The 17,270-nt window shown below is 39.4% G+C and overlaps 1 protein-coding gene across 6 annotated transcripts in view; it reads left to right on the top strand.

Moving 5' to 3' along the window:
- KCNH7 (potassium voltage-gated channel subfamily H member 7) overlaps window positions 1-17,270 on the top strand; it is a 339,118-nt gene that overhangs the window by 168,686 nt on the left and 153,162 nt on the right. The gene's annotated exons all lie outside the window — the stretch shown is intronic.

The following is a 17,270-nucleotide window of genomic DNA, read 5'->3' as shown; positions in this document are numbered from 1 at the left end:
AACTGCCCTATCCTCATCATTATTAACCACTCCAACAATCTTTGTGTCATCTGCAAATCTTATCAGCAGTAATTTTATATTTATTTTCAGATCATTGATGAAAACATTGGCATCTGGCCTAGTGCCAATCTCTGTTGAATCCCCCATTCGCTGATGATTCTCCATTGTTGACAACTTTGAACTCTGTTAGCCAGTTCTTAATTCACTTAACAGGTGCTTTATTGATATTGTATAGTGATATTTTTTAATCAGAATGTCATGCAGAACTAAGGTGACCAGATGGCAAATGTGAAAAATCAAGACGGGGGTGAGAGATAATCGGTGCCTATGTAAGAAAAAGCCCCAAATATTGGGACTGTCCCTATAAAATCGGGACGTCTGGTCACCCTATGCAGAACTAACCTAAATGACTTACTGAGTTTTGGGAAATTAGTCCTTTTGAAATGCAAAGTGTGTATACATATATTAATTAATTACTGGAAACGAAGCTGGTGGCTGCCTAGGGGCCAGTAATCATGACCTGATTACATTCAATATGGACAAGCAGAGGACATTCTCATCCAGTAATATATATAAGTCTAAGTCTAAGTCTCATCCAGTAATATATATAAGTCCATTCTAAGTCAAGAATAATATATAATATATATACTGGATGAGAATGTCCTCTGCTTGTCCATATTGAATGTAATCAGGTCATGATCACTGGTCCCTAGGCAGCCACCAGCTTCCTTTCCAGTAATTAATTAATCTTTATCCATCATAACGAGGTTCAAAATGAAGTTACTTCACGTTGGGTGCAAAGCCTTTTGTGTTAAAAAAATTATTATCCAAAATATTTAGAAACTCTAGGGATGTTTTACTACTGGCTGCATGAGATCTCCAGTGGATGTCTCTGAAATTGAAGTTGTCAACTGCAACACAATTTTGCTTTCTATACACTACAGATGTGTTTAAGGAATAATTCATTCCATTCTCTGGTTTGATTTGGTGGTCTCTAACAGAACTGCAGTAGTACCTCCTCCTGGACTTTGTTAGTTAGCACAGTGATTTGTATGCATTCAAGATCCTATGGTTCTGATTTATTGGTAACTCTGAAATAGGTCTTGGTGTCTTTAACATAGACTGTCACACACACACACACACACACCATAGATACCTCTTTTACCCACTCTGTCATAAACAGGTTATAACCAGTGTTTTTATCCTCACAATCATGTGAATAGTCCCACCAGATTTCAGTGAAGCCAATTATATAAAATTTCTTCTCATCAATGAGAATTTCCGATTCCTTCTGCTTGTTACCTAGACTCCTAGCACTGGTATATAAACAATTGAAAAATGCCTTTTCTTCACGTTCTTTGTCATATCAGATCAATTTGTTTGTGACACAATGAGTCTGAATTGCTTTTGCCCCCTTTGCACCCTTCCCATGCATTATTAGTTTAACACCCTCCTGGCTGCTCCAACCAATCTCCAACTGAGATGATTAGCCCCCTACCTCTGAGATGCAGGCCAACCTATTCATACAGTCCCATCTCCCACTGGAATGTGGCCCAAAGTTCCACAAACCCAAAACCTTCAGTTTCACACCAGTCATGCAACATGCGGTTTACTTTTATCATTTTCTGGCTTCTGCCTTTCACCCATGGGACTGGAAAGATCTCCAAGAAGATCACTGGTATTTCTTCTTCTTCAGCTCTCTCTTCTACAATCTGTGTAGTTCCACATGATATCCCATCATTCGTTCCAATGTGTATCATCCCTGATGGAGACTTGTCTTACAATTTCATAATCCTGTCTGATCTTGTAGTTACAGCTTGTGTCTTCACTCCACAGAAACATCCAGCTGTCCTTATATCCCTTTCTGAATTCTCTGTCCTTAATATGGAGTTGCTGATGATGATTGCTTGTCTTCTTCAGATGGTTGAAGATCTTTTCTTGGTAGTTTCTTGCTTCATATTACAAGGATGCCCATCAGGTGTGTTCCCTGTAGCTTTCAGTTCTGTTCTTCCAGAGTCAAGTTCCTGGATTCAAGGCTAATGATACTTAGGATCTGTACAATGTGAGTTTAATTGTGCCCAGCCCTGCATAGTTGCCCATAATGAGATACCCATTTGCTTTCCATTCCTGAACAGAGTCTGGGATTTTTGTTCCTCTGATTATAAGGAAACATCCTGTGCCAGCCCCCATAGAGAGTGTTGGGAGGAGCCCCAGTATAAGTCCCATGAGTATAAGGAGAAATCTGGTGCCAGCTTCCTTAGATGGTACTGGGAAGAGCTCCACTCCCTCAGTACTGGCCAGTGGAGTGCATGCTGCACTTACACTGAGCACATGATGCGCTTGTGAAAGGGCGCAGTAGTGGGCGCCGTCTCCTTCTGTGTCTGGAGCCACTATGCCTGACTGAGTTTTGCAGTTCAGGCCCAGATCTACAAAGCAATTATAATTGGTTTATCATGTCATATTTCATAAAGCCCCAGAGGACAGTTTAAAACTGTTCTGCTTTTTGATACTAACAATTAAATCACCAAAGCCTTGACTTCTGTGGAGTTGCACAGGGCTAACAATAGAATTTGGTCCCATACTGTACAGCCCACACTGCTTCAAGACATTGGATGAATTGAGACAAATTAAAAGGATGGAGTTTTAGCCTTCAACTTTTCCCCTTCTTGCTTTGGTGTGTTTTTAAATCAGTGCCTAAAATATCTGACATGGTTTAATTTGGGAAAAGAAATTAGGTTAGTTACACATAAATGTCTTAGTCTGCACTTTTTCTGCATAAGGGACAATATTTGACAATCCAGCATTCCCTTTCCTCCTGAACATAATGAGACATTTCTCAACTGCATACCTGGAGGTGCAAAACTTCTAATGAGGGTGTAGATGGGGATCAGCTGAAAACAAAAAGTACATTTCCAGATTTAGCATGTAAGAGTAAATAAATGTTAAGTCTAAGCTATCTAGTAATAATGAATGTGTAACTATTTCTCTTTGTCCACATTTTTTAAACATATTTTTACTTTTAAGGGATATTTTACCTTAAAATAATCTCATGATATTTATAAACAGGCACTAAAGTTTCAGTCATTCTTCATGTTTCCATTATGAAAATGTTCTGAAAAAGGAAGTGTCCCATCATTGTTTTTATGAAAAGTTTAACCTGAATCTACACATTTGGTATCTGATTGTAAGTGGATAGGGCTACTGCTTTTAATAAACTTTGTGGAAATGTTTACCAAAACCACAAAAACTGTGTACAGGCACAGTAAAATCCCTCCATTTTTGAAAACTATTTCAACTACATGGAATTAATGTGATTCCAAGCACTGTGATCCTTCTATTTAACTAGTCTCTGTTTTTCACAGACATTGAAAAATGAATGGAAACCTAGAGCTGCAGAAACCTGATTACTAGAGATTTGCACACTGACAAACAACCCCCTGTTAATTCATAGAAAAACATAACTTCAACCCATTTGCACTGTATATATCCTGCTTCTTTATTACTGGGTGGGTTAAGTTATTACTGACTGAATTTAACCAATTGCTACAACTAGTTGCAACTGAGAATCTGTGCCATTTATTCACAAGCCATTCATAGGCAACACTGACCTCATGTAGGATGACAATTCATTGGGGATATTTCACCTCTCCCCACCCCACCCCCAGCCTACTCCACCCCACCCCACCCCACTGAGACAAAGAGTGTTTTTTGTTTTATGGTGTCAAACTCCAGATCCTCTCTTGCAATAGCTATAAAATGCAATTCTTGCCAAGGATCTGACATTTTGGTACCCCTTAGATAGCTCTTATTTCAGCTCCTGCTCAGCTTGACTATATTGTGCATCCACTAAAGTAAAAGGGCATGTTCCCATATGAGTATGGGTTTAGAAAAGATGAAATCTAGTGAGTTTGCTGCAGTTGGACTTCCACAATCTGTAACAGATAGAGTCATAATAAAGAAGGGGCAAAGAAAAACCTCCCCAGCCATTCAACAGTCAACATGCAAGGAGTTAACAGATTTAACAGTTAAGGGTTTTCCTGAGAAAATTCCTTCCCGACCCCAAATATGGCGATCAGCTAAACCCTGAGCATATGGGCAAGATTCACCAGCCAGATGTTACAGAAAATTCTTTCCTATAATTCAGAACCCACCCCATTCAGATCCCATCCCATCACAGGCCATTAGGCCTATTTACCATGAATATTTAAAGATCAATTAATTACCAAAATCATGTTATCCCATTATACCATCTCCTCCATAAACTTATCGAGTTTAATCTTAAAGTCAGATAGATCTTTTGCCCCCACTGTTTCCCTTGGAAGGCTATTCCAAAACTTCACTCCTCTGATGGTTAGAAACCTTCATCTAATTTCAAGTCTAAACTTCCTGGTGGCCAGTTTATATCCATTTGTTCTTGTGTCCACATTGGTACTGAGCTTAAATAATTCCTCTCCCTCTCTAGTATTTATCCCCCTGATATATTTATAGAGAGCAATCATATCTCCCCTCAACCTTCTTTTAGTTAGGCTAAACAAGCCAAGCTCCTTGAGTCTCCTTCCATAAGACAAGTTTTCCATTCCTCAGATCATCCTAGTAGCCCTTCTCTGTACCTGTTCCAATTTGAATTCATCCTTCTTAAACATGGGAGACCAGAACTGCACACAGTATTCCAGGTGAGGTCTCACCAGTGCCTTGTATAACGGTACTAAACCTCCTTATCTCTACTGGAAATACCTCTCCTGATGCATCCCAAGACCGCATTAGCTTTTTTCACGGCCATATCACATTGGCGGCTCATAGTCATCCTATGATCAACCAATACTCCAAGGTCCTTCTGCTCCTCCGTTACTTCTAATTGATGCGTCCCCAGCTTATAACTAAAATTCTTGTTATTAATCCCTAAATGCATGACCTTACAATTCTCACTATTAAATTTCATCCTATTACTGTTACTCCAGTTTACAAGGTCATCCAGATCCTCCTGTATGATATCCCGGTCCGTCTCTAAATTGGCAATACCTCCCAGCTTTGTATCATCTGCAAACTTTATTAGCATACTCCCACTTTTTGTGCTGAGGTCAGTAATAAAAAGATTAAATAAGATTGGTCCCAAAACTGATCCTTGAGGAACTCCACTGGTAGCTCCCTCCAGCCTGACAGTTTACCTTTCAGTAGGACCCGTTGTAGTCTCCCCTTTAACCAATTCCTTATCCACCTTTCAGTGTTCATATTGATCCCCATCTTTTCCAATTTAACTAATAATTTCCCATGTGGCACGGTATCAAATGCCTTCCTGAAATCTAGGTAAATTAGATCCACTGTGTTTCCTTTGTCTAAAAAATCTGTTACTTTCTCAAACAAGGAGATCAGGTTAGTTTGGCACGATCTACCTTTTGTAAAACCATGTTGTATTTTGTCCCATTTACCATTGACCTCAATGTCCTTAACTACTTTCTCCTTCAAAATTTTTTCCAAGACCTTGCATACTACAGATGTCAAACTAACAGGCCTATAGCTACCCGAGTCACGTTTTTTCCCTTTCTTCAAAATAGGAACTATGTTAGCAATTCTCCAATCATACGGTACAACTCCTGAGTTTACAGATACATTAAAAATTCTTGCTAATGGGCTTGCAATTTCGGGTGCCAATTCCTTTAATATTCTTAGATGAAGATTATCTGGGCCCCCGATTTAGTCCCATTAAGCTGTTTGAGTTTCCCTTCTACCTCAGATATGGTAATATTTACCTCCATATCCTCATTCCCATTTATCATGCTACCATTATCCCTAAGATCCTCTTTAGCCTTATTAAAGACTGAGGCAAAGTATTTGTTTAGATATTGGGCCATGCCTAGATTATCCTTAACCTCCACTCCATCCTAAGTGTTTAGCCTTGTATCCTTGTTTCATAGACATAGTTCATCATTTTTCTATATGTTGATATTTATATTGCTTTTCTTATAATCCACGTTCTACACACACATACAGATCTCTATCCTTAATTTTCTTCATTCGCAGTTTGATTCTTTTTTCCTTGTAAAATATTTAATCACTCTATATTTTCTGAGAGTTTTTATGTACGGTTAAATGACACAGCACCATGAAACTGTCCTCTCATATAAAATGTACTCAGCATTACAGTTAATCACCCTGTTCTATTAGAGTGTAGGCGTAGATATTAATAATTATGAGTTTGGCAATAATTGTGTCTATTCTGTATTATAAGAAATGCGAGGGTAGGGGTGTAGCTATTAAAATATACCATAAATGGAATAAATGTAAAAGAAAATGAAGTCTTAAGAATGCTGGTACTTTTCAGATTGCCAGATGATTGCTGGGAGATCCACAGTCTACAGGGGGTTAATTTTATAGTTGGCTAACTCAGAATGTATCCCCCCTCCAACACTGTATGCATATGCCTTACACTCTCTACAGCAGTCATGTAAATCAGAAGTCTTAGTATCAGCAGTCACATCAATAATACACTGAATATCTATTTGATATGGAGGGTGCAGTGAACTGTCAAGGGGAGCAGGGCCCATTAAATCATTGTAAGTTCCATAATAAATACCAGCCAAATATATTCTTCCTCTCTTTCCCCATCCCCCCTCAAATGTAGCTCCTGGAATGAAGAGGGACATAATACATTTCAACCTGCCAGCTATTTTTAGTTGCTCCTCCGCAATGAATCTTTTAAAAGAGACAGTCATACAGATCCATCTGCAGCAGTTTAATGGAAACTTGTGAATTCCCCATTCTTGCCACACAAGGTAGCTCATTTTCAGTCAACTGGAGCTGGAAAATGATTATGTAAAGTCAGAGCCCCAATTGCATAGGTTAAAGTGATGGGAATTATACAGCCCATTCCCAGAAGTTGTGTGTGGAAACTAACTATACACATTTTGATAGAGTGGGACTGTGGTGTAGCAGTTAAAGCCTAGACTTCTGGGTTCTGTGCTTGGTTTTTTCGTTGACCTGCAGTGTCACATTGGACAAGTCATTTAGTTTCTCTGTGCTGCACTCTGACCACATGTAAAATGAGCAGAGTAATACTTAGGGACACTTTGCAGCAGACTAGTTGACTTAATTATTGTGTGTTATGTTTTTTGAGGTTCTTGGAAGGGATGCACTATACAAGTGAAAAGGATTCTTATTCTCAGAGGATGCATCCAATGAAGTAAGCTGTAGCTCACGAAAGCTTATGCTCAAATAAATTGGTTAGTCTCTAAGGTGCCACAAGTACTCCTTATTCTAATGCTATCAGCAGACTGAATGGGGTTACAGGCAATTGGGGTAATTTTCCTGATCTCTGGATACTACTAAATTATCACTGGGTGAAGTTACTCAACTATGGGGTTCATAAAAATGCTACTGAAAAGCATAATTTTTTTTACTTTGGAAATGGCCAGATGGCACCAACCGTCACATGTTTACGAGGACATTTTTCAGAGAGGATACCCTCAAATTTCACCCTAGATTACAGAGCTTTCATCCCTTCAGCAACAAGCTATAAACATCTCCAGCCAGGGTACTAAAGTTTGTTTGCAAAGTGATGTTGCCTCTTGGCTTGCTTTTTGAGAAATCACTTTTGTTTTGTTACTATTCTAGGTGAGCACCCTCCCCCACTCAGTTTATCACAGACTAAGGAGCAATCCCCCCCTTTTTTTTTAATATTTGTTTAAATATTAGAAGAAAATCACTGACATGATAGCATACAGCAAAAGCCAGCAGAAGCTTGGCAAAGGCTTCTGCCTGCTTAGAGTAGACTTCAAGCATCAGGGAGATATAGTTCATTTACAAAGGTTTCACGACAAACAATAAGTGTCCTGATTCCTGACCCTTAGCCTAACCATCAAAATAGAAAGTTTTTTCCTCAGCTAGAATCTGAGCTCAAAGCACAAAGTAAATGGGTTTTTTCCCCCAGCAGTAGCTCTCAGAGATCACACAAGATAGAACACCCATTTTCTAGATGATTGTGCTTTTGGGTTTGTTTGGGTGTTTGTTTGTTTGTCTTAATCAGCTGCACCTTTGCTCTCTTTATATCCCCTCTCTGAGAAGGCGGGGCTTTTTTGAAGAACATGCTTCTTCACTAGCTCTGTTAGTAAATGACAAGCAGTCACATTGTCAGGTGTCTTCATTTCACTGCAATCTTGGCAGCTCTGCAGGAGCATCTGGCTGCTGAAGCAAGGTTTTAACCCATTGTCTGCCATGGTCCTGTATCCTTCTCTGGTAAAAGATATGGGTATTAAGATTAGAACCAAAAGGTCTTGTATTTATGTTCATGTATGAATAGCATGGACATTATCATAAAGAAAAATGTATGGACATTATTATAAAGAAAAATATTGCATATACATTTAGTATAATCACAAGTGCAGATCTTTCACAATTCAACTCTCCATGCTTTTTCATGATTGTTTAGTCTTTTGGGAACTATATGAACCAAGAATGTGCAAAATGCTCTTTGCAACCTTGAACAGTTTTCATCAGGAGACTACCATGGACAGAATATCATAGAGGGGAGATGTGAACATGTGTAACTCACTGTGGAAATGTTCAGAATAAAATATATCTGTTATGCAGTATATCCCTCACAGGCTCCTAGCCAGCCATTGGTTGTCTGGCTATGCCAAAAGGAGACATTAGATATGGATTTAATCAGGCTGCAACTTTATTATTGACAGATGTCTGGGACTAACCCAGTGGATAAAATGTGCGCAGTGCAGGTGCAAAATTTATGTCCCTCAAGCAGATTCACTGCTGGGACCTTACCAATTCCCACCAATTCTGGGGCGGGGGTGGGGGCTTCCACAGCTTCCCCCCCCCCACCATTTATCCAAGTCCCTCCAGCAATTCCCTTGCTGGGACCTTACTACTTCCAACCAGCTCCGGATAAGGGGGGCGGGCTTTCATCAGCTCTTCCCTCCCCCCCCCCGCCCCTTTTCGTCCAGGTCCCTCCAGCAATTCCCTTGCCGGGACCTTACTGACCATGCCCCTCAAAGGAGGGGGTTAAGGTGGACTATAAAGTTGTGGGGGTTGGCTCCCTGCCGTACCAGTCATAGGAGTCCCCAACTGCCCCCGGCTTGCTCAATTACCAAGCACCTCTCCTTAATTCCTTTTCCAAGCCATTTTTTTCATTCTTTTGTGCCTTAATTTATGGAGTACCTGCACTGAACGTTCGCCACAAGGAGGCGCCAGCCATTAGCTTGGCTGCTCTGAGTAAAGAAGGGAGGAGCCAGGCCCAACTGACCTTCTTAAACCCCACATTCCTAGGTGGTGAATCATTTTCCACACTGACTGCTCTTTCCAGCAGCTTTACGTCTTCCCTCCTGCCCCAAGCCAGAAAACATTGCCCTCTTCTCCCAGCCAGCCAGCCAAACTCCTCCCTGCTTAAGTGCTGGGTGGTGATTTGAAAATGAAAGCAGACGGAAAATCCTGCTCATGGAAACCTCTGTTTCATTAACAGTGCTTTAGTTAATAAATAATATAACCCATGTTGGATTGCTGATCACCAGTATTGTTTGCTTTAAGTAAAGTGTACATATACTACAAAATGGAAAAGAAATAAGTGTGTAATACTAAAGTAAATAATGTGGAGACATATGCAAGGAAGTAGCATAGGCAGCTAAGGTGACCACACACATTTCAGGGAAATGAAGGAGAGCTGTAGGATAAATGCAGGACAGAATATATATTTTTAAGGACAGCACCTTTGTTTTTTATTCATGGCAAAAATCTTATTAACACAAAAGCATAATTTTTTACAATAGAGTATGACTATTTGCACTACTGTTGTAGAAGTATGTAACAATAGTGTATGCTATATTGATTTTATGTGGGAGAGGGGACATTAGGCAACAAATAAGGAGTGTCCCTTTTAAAAAAAGGACAGATTATTATGCAGTGAGAGACAAATGTACCCATACGTATTCTTCATTCTGTGCACAGTACCAGGCATATATTCTCAAGCTGAATCTCAATTGTCCAGACCCTCTCTAGCTAGATAGACAAACGATGCCATAAATGGTGAGATTCATGCCAAATAAATAAACACTGTAGATAGTTGCAGCTGCAACTGAGGCTCATAGAAGCTGGAAATTAAAGTTGTTTCATTCATTCTGGTCGGTTTGCCTGAATAACAGTGATGCCCGACCTTCAAACCCGCTAATGAGTGACGTGAACAAAAAAGTACAAGGGACTGAAATGTGAAATACCCATGTTTTGTTGCATGGGTTGATTTTAAAAGTTTAAAATAATCTTTAATTAATAGATTCTTCGCCCCCCCGCCCACTCCCCCGAGTTTCCATCTCCTTGAGGGCATGCGTTTTGAGTATGTATCTTGAGGGCAAAACAACGGAGTGAACATTTCAGGAAAGAACAGGCAGCCTTCCCTCTTCCCACCCTGCCCCTCCCCCCCTCCACTCTCCACCACACCTTCCCCAGTCTCTGTATTATCATAAAGGATTTATGTTCTATAATTGCTTGGATTTTTCCCCCTGAAACAGTCACTCAAGTGTTTCATTCATATCTTTATTCAGAGATAAAGATGAAGCCGATTCTGAAAATGATTTGTCTAACACTACAGCACTGTCTGCCTCCACTCTCTCACAGAGAGCCCATTTACTCTCCCCTATGTTTGCTCTTTCCATTTGCTCCTTCCCTGCACATCTCTCATCAGCACCTTCAGGCCAGGAAGGAGCAGCTGTGTGGATTGGACAGTAGCCACTCTGGGTTTTCCAGGGGTTGAAGGCCACAGCAGCTGCAGCAGGAGGGCATCATAGCTCCTCTCTGTGTTTGAAGGCATTGGAATGGGTGTAGTTGGTGTATGGACACATTGCCATGCACACACAGGAGGCATAATACAAACAGAGCTGGGCGACATTTTTTGGACAGGTTTCAGAGTAACAGCCGTGTTAGTCTGTATTCGTAAAAAGAAAAGGAGTACTTGTGGCACCTTAGAGACTAACCAGTTTATTTGAGCATGAGCTTTCGTGAGCTACAGCTCACTTCATCGGATGTGTCTTCATCGGTCTTCTGCAGTTTCCACGATATGCTATGCATCCGATGAAGTGAGCTGTAGCTCACGAAAGCTCATGCTCAAATAAACTGGTTAGTCTCTAAGGTGCCACAAGTACTCCTTTTATTTTTTGGACAATCATTTATTAGCTGAAAAATGCAGCTTCAGGGCGACTGAAACTAATTGTGGAATCAGGTCAAATTTGGTGTCTAGTTTCAGCTGAAAAAATTTAGAAAAAGTCAAAATGTTTCTTTCTGACATTCTTGTACGGAAGTGTTTTGATTTTTCATTGCAAAAAGATGTTCCCTTTAGAAATGCAGCTAGATTTAAAAAAAAAAAAAAAAGGGAGGGGGGAAGAGGGGAATAAAAACCACACAATTAAACAAGCCAGAAAGCCGAACAGTTTCGTTTGACCCCAAATGATTTTTTTTCTTTATTTGGTTGGTCCATTAAGCCAAAACATCAATGATTTGCTCAGCTCTACAAACCCCTATTTTTCTGCCTCCCTTCTCAGCTGCCCAGAGCAGCAGCAGATGTGAGAAATCGCCTGAGAAGTCAAAAATGCAGCACAGGGAGACAAAATTGATTTCAAAGCATGATGGGTGAAATCCTAACCCACTGAACTCAATGGCAAAACTGTCATTGACTTCAATGGGCAGAATTTCTCCTGATGGTCAGTAAAATGCAGAAGTGGGGAGGCCTGATAAAAGCGGTCACCCACTTTCAAGCAACAGTGATGAACCCTTTCAAATGACATAATGGGTGTCCCAATAATCAAGGCGGTGTCTCACACTAGTGAAATTCTGGTTTCCTACAGGATTAGGACAATTACTTAAATGCTGCAATCTTTCATTTTTCAGAGATTCTGTGAGCCCGGCACATGTAATGGTCTGTGAAAATCTCAGTCTCAGGCAAGCTGAATTAAAATAACTGTTTGGGGTATGTCATTTTTCAAAAGGTGGCTGGTCATACTCTTGCATGTGAGAATGGAGACAGTTTTATGATTCAAAATGCACTGACTATTGTGTTATTGTTGCCATTAGTTCACTTGCAAATGTTAAAAGTAGCTACTATCATGTGAATGAATGAGTGTGGCTTTATCTGAAAGACTGATAAATAGGGCTCTACATACTGGTGAAATCTTTCATATAAAGCTGACTTAAAGTCATCTGAAAGGGAAAGAGATTTTAATGGGCCAGATTCATCAGTATGCTTTGTGCATCACCAGTGTGGTGCAAAGCAAGCAGATTAATTATTTTTCAGTAATGACGTGTCTTTGTGACAGTTCTCAGAGCACCCAGGGCTGTAAGTTACCCTGTTATCCTCTGCCTCCAGTGAGAGAGAGTCAGTTCCAGTCTTTCAGTCACTCAAGCACTATCCTCTGGGCTATGCCAGCCTTATCTTCACCTTGCAGGACAACAAGAGGTGAACCCAAGTCCCTTTAGACCATTCCTTTGTGATATCCAGCCCCTGACAGTGTCTACTCTCAGAAATTGCAGGTGCTCTGCATCCAAAGGTTCAGTGGACCCCAGTTTATCAATTTTCCTTTAGCCACCACTCCTGTAAATCACACAGCACTTATGATAAAAAAAAAAACCAAAGGCTTAGTTAAGAAAGAATAAAGCTTTATCTAAAAATGAGAGAAAGTGGTGGACACAACTGGTTACAATACTAAACAAAATCATAAAACACCAACTGTGTCTACACTTATCAGTAGTTACCTCTCCTATCTAATAAAGTAGGTCCCCCCACCCCAAGTTCAGTCAGTTACAGAACTGGCTGGTTTCACAAGAACCAGGATCCAAACATTCATAAAAGCCTCCTATACTTTAATGGATTTCCACCATGAATGGATCCAGAGTGCCTTTCCCTTTACTCTGATACAGTTGAACAGTCTGTCTTTATTCAGAATGATCTCTTGCCTGCTGTAATGTTCTCTTTCACCTGCAAGTAGTGTCCATCATTTGAAATTGTCTTTGATGGTTTTCCAGTCACTGTTTTAGGATGGGCCAAGGGTAGACAATAGAACCTTGCATTACCTCAACAGCTGACTAGAGAGGGGTAACAACTCCCTTTTTCTTGAATGGGTCACCACTGAGACACATTACCTCCTGGGGACTAACTTCTACTTCAAGTCCATAAAGAATACTTTCAGTATAATAGCTTTTCCCTTAACTATTCTCCATACATATATCTCACGGTGATTCTGAATCTGTACAATTTATGAGCTTTTGATAGATATCTTATATGTTACTCTTTATGGATAAATATTCTGTAAGACATGTTTGGCATTGTGAGTTTGTTAGGTTTGAGGTGAGAGTTATTTGCAAAGAACATGGGACCTTTTGCTAAGGGGTCTTTGGGTCACAGTATTTCAGCAAGGGATTGCTTCATCCTAGCCCATCTTCTCCCTAGGATCCTGTTGTGAAATCATAATGCTGGATTTCTTACATCAAATTAATTTCCACAGCAGAGTGTGGGCTGATTTCAATACAAGGTCATACACCCATGATTTTAACTTAAATTCAGGAATAAGCAGAAGGAGACGTTGGGCTACTGTTTAGAAAGAGCTTTTCTAAACATGGAATTCATACTGCCAAGGAAATTTCCAACTTTTCTCCAGCGTCGCTCAATCTACTCATATAGCGTCCATCACAGTAATAATTTTAACTATATATTTGAATTGTTTTCAATGGTAAAGTAAATGTTTATATTTCATGACAATTCCTCAATAATATTCTTTTAAAAGCTGAGACATGAAGCTTTGGTCTTTCAGCACACTAATCTAATTTCAAATACCACTTGGATATTTAATCAATTTGTTAATAAAGGGGTAATTTTAATAATTATTCTGATTACACATCTTCTGCTTTCTCAATGGCTACAGATAAGAATTGCAAATTCCAGAAACTTCATTAAAATTTGTATTGCTCATCAGAGGCATTTCCTACTTTCAGAATGTTTCAATAAAGAGGACAAACACGGAAATCATGCTGAGTGCCATGACAAGTAATTGAATGACTAAGAGTGCAAATATAGGATAATATTGTTTACAAACAAGTTACTTATTACTTCCTTCATTACTGTCAGCTTCATTAGAGAATCAGCTACTTTTTTCCCCAACAAAGTATTTATCTCTTTACTCTGGTGTTTTATAGTCACAGTTGCCTTTTGTCTTATTCTTACATTACTTATTTTCATTTGGATACAAATAATCTAGCTTTTGTGATAATGACATCATAACAAAATGTTACTTAAATGTGAATTATGCTGCTTAGCTGGTACCGTAGCCCCTTGTGCTCTGAGGCTGTCAGACCTCATAAACTAGAAGGGGTTTGGTTTGGTGAGGTGGCTCTGGAAGCAAGGCCTTCACTAATGATCAGCAAACTGGGTCGAAATTCTACTTTAAGATTTGCTGCAGTAGTCTAGTACAACAGAGTGTAAATTCTGAGGCAACTTTATTTAAATTAGAGAATGGACTTTTTGGTGATAGTACAATCAATACAATAATCTCTGTCATATTTATTTTGATATTAACTTCAGTTTAGTTTAGGCTGTCCCCACATTTCAGTTTTCAATGTGCTGCTAATTTTTGTATCGATCACACTTAGTTGCATTGTAGAAGCTGTCACAGGTTAGCTAGATGTTTTGGCAGCTGGGTGAAGGGCAGAGATAGAGTCTGGTACTCAAAAAGGCTTGAGAGGTAGATTGGAATTGTGGGATAAGCATATTACCTGGATGTTTCCACTAAAATGATCATCCATGAACTATTTAGACATTTAATTTTCCACATTGTTTTCCTTAGCTTTCAGAGTTAACTCCCTACTTAGATGAATGGAGGTAGTTCACACGTCTCAGAGCTATCTTTCAGGCTGTCTGCAGACTCAGGCAGAGATCATGGTATCGCCTTATATTTGGTTCATATTATAAGGTTTAAACACAACCAAACTGGCAACACGTGTATATTCAAGTGGAATCATAGACTATGCAAGACCCTGCCTTGAAGCAACACCTAGATGGTACAGGAAGCAGTGTTAGGGAATTTGTTAGCTGGCACCTTTCCCTTAAAGGTGGAGTGCTGCTGCAGGTGCTATCTCTTGGATGAGATGTAAAATGCAGACTCTGATCACTTGTAGTCATTAAATATCTCCCAGCACTTATTAAAAGCCCTGGTGTGTTGGACAAATTCTAGCCTGGTTAAATTCATTTGACCAAATACTCTGTTGGTGTAAATGATATAGCTCCATCAACTTCATTGGAGCTATGTTGATTTACACCAGCTAAGGATCTCTCCCGCTTTGTGTTCCTAAATTCTCCCTGCAATTTCCTTTGGCTACAGTATTATTCAATTTCTGTCATGTTCTTGTGCTGTATTTCTCCACAGAGGTGAATCACTACCTATGGTGTACATATCATATGTACATGCTTGGGAGTGAAATGTTCTCCGTAAATGTGAAATAGCATTAATACTTCGTGCTGTGGGAAGACATGTTAAAAGCTAAAACTCCCTTGAGTGCAAAGGTAGCCTTGAGCATGTGTTTAGTCAACTTTGTTGGTCACTGTCACCCTTGTTTCCCAAAACCATAAACATTTGATCCACTGGAGTTCAGCATTCTTCAAATCCACGTGAGTTTCAAGACACCTGAGTTTCAATCCAAGACAATCTCCTGCCCTTTGATTTTTCCATGAGAGGCAGGAAGTGGCAGGTTGCAGGATCATCACTTGATTAGTAAATCTGCATGTCACAACAGAATCCACATGCTGAAAAATTCAAAATAACAAGCTATGGATGGAAAGTAACAATGTCTTTCCAAATGAATCAAAAAATGTCATTTTAAGTGTTAAAAGGCAATATGTATTTTGGTTAATTAGCTGAAAACATAACGGTTATTTCTAGCCTCTCTTCAGACTCTCTGTTTAACCAGTCTGCGTTGCAATGCTTGGCCTGCAGCACTTCTATTTATAGCTCTCATGGAACAGTCTTAAATTGCTTATTTTCTGTTTACTAAAGTCATCCCCTTTGTTACCATGGAAACTGTGGCAAGTGCCACAGCTTAACTGTTTTATTAAATGGATTGAAGGAACAGCTGCAAAACTTGAAGGGGCAGCATGTCCATTTTTATCCATAGCTGGAGCTGCCTTAAATACCACATTATAGCAAATGTTACCTTAACTATTAGGGGCCAGGTTCTGATTTCAGTTACAATGGTGTAAATCTTGAGTATTTCTTTTTTCAGTGGAGATACTTCTGATTTATTGTGGTGGGACCCAGATCAGGATCTGTCCTTAAAAAATTACACTGCCTGTCAAATGTCGGTGATTATTACATTCAAATGGATCAATTACAGATGATGTTCCTGCTCATCTTGGGAAGACACTTGCTCACAGTTGTATTTGTGTGAAGCTTCTAGGAGAATATTATCTTATTTCTTACAGCAATCACATTATTGTTCGAATCAGTGCATTCCACTAATGTAACACCAGGAATCAGAGAGAAGCTAATCACTTTGTCAAATATCAGTTTTCCAAGGAAAATTATAATGATGAACATAGGACAAAACTTTTAAATCCCTACTAAGGCACATATGTAAAAGGGCACTGAATTTCAGAAGTGCTAAGCAATCATACCTCCTGTTGACTTCAGTAAGAATTGTGGTGGTCAGCATCTCTGAAATTCAGGCCACTTAAATTAGGTCTGTCACCATGGATTTGGGTGCCTAACATCAGTTACTCAAGTTAGAAAATCTTGGCTATGAAGGTTTGGAGATGTGTTTGATGATAGAATGTGAATCACTAGTGAGTATGATCAAGTTTAAAACAAAGGACTTGTTTCCATTAACATCATTTTTAATGCAAAAATCAAAATGCCATTGTGCAGACCCCAAAATAATAAGAACAAAAATAAGAATGGCTATATATTTATACACATAAATGTTTAATGAGTGATTTTCTCTATTGTAACCAAACCAAAAAGCTTCAAGAACCCCTGACATTTATGAAGTGAATGTGGCTTTGTGTTCTCCAATAAGCATTGTGGTTGATGGGGTAGCTTGCCTGTGGCATTTGATACTGAATACCTCCACAATGTGATGCTGTGTGTTTATATTCAAAGCATTCCCAGTGACTAAAAACCAGTGCACCAAAGAAAGTGGCAACTTACCTGAGAAGTCTTTTGGAACAAGTTCACGTGATAAGCAATTAGAAGACACTTACATTTCCTCTGTGCCAAAAATGGCCTTATTTAAATAAAAAA

The sequence above is a fragment of the Chelonia mydas genome, chromosome 11, assembly GCF_015237465.2.
Source record: "Chelonia mydas isolate rCheMyd1 chromosome 11, rCheMyd1.pri.v2, whole genome shotgun sequence".
Taxonomy (NCBI): domain Eukaryota; kingdom Metazoa; phylum Chordata; order Testudines; family Cheloniidae; genus Chelonia; species Chelonia mydas.
Note: the sequence above shows the minus strand (reverse complement) of the source record. Positions and strands in the feature narration are given on the sequence as shown.